Raw genomic sequence first — 309 nt, forward strand, 5'->3', positions numbered from 1 at the left:
TCATCCTGCCTGCTCTCTGCCCCCCTCCCCCCCAGCCCCCGGGTGGGGACCTCTCCCAGGCTCTGGGCTTGCTTCTTCAAAGCCCACCTCCAACCCCGTTGTGGAACAGCGACACCATTTGCAGATGTTGGAAACAGTACTTGAACTTGTACCTGAATCTGTTCCCCGTCAGTGGCTGCTCCCCTCCGCCCATCCCCCGCTTCAAATCTCTCCAGGATCCAGGTGCTTCTCTCTCAGCTCCATTGTGATCTGGACCAGCTCTGCTCCTTCCGTCCTGCTTGTGACACCACCCCCCCCCCCCCCGCCCTC

This window comes from Crocuta crocuta, unplaced genomic scaffold (genome assembly GCF_008692635.1).
Source record: "Crocuta crocuta isolate KB4526 unplaced genomic scaffold, BGI_CrCroc_1.0 scaffold650, whole genome shotgun sequence".
Taxonomy (NCBI): Eukaryota; Metazoa; Chordata; class Mammalia; order Carnivora; family Hyaenidae; genus Crocuta; species Crocuta crocuta.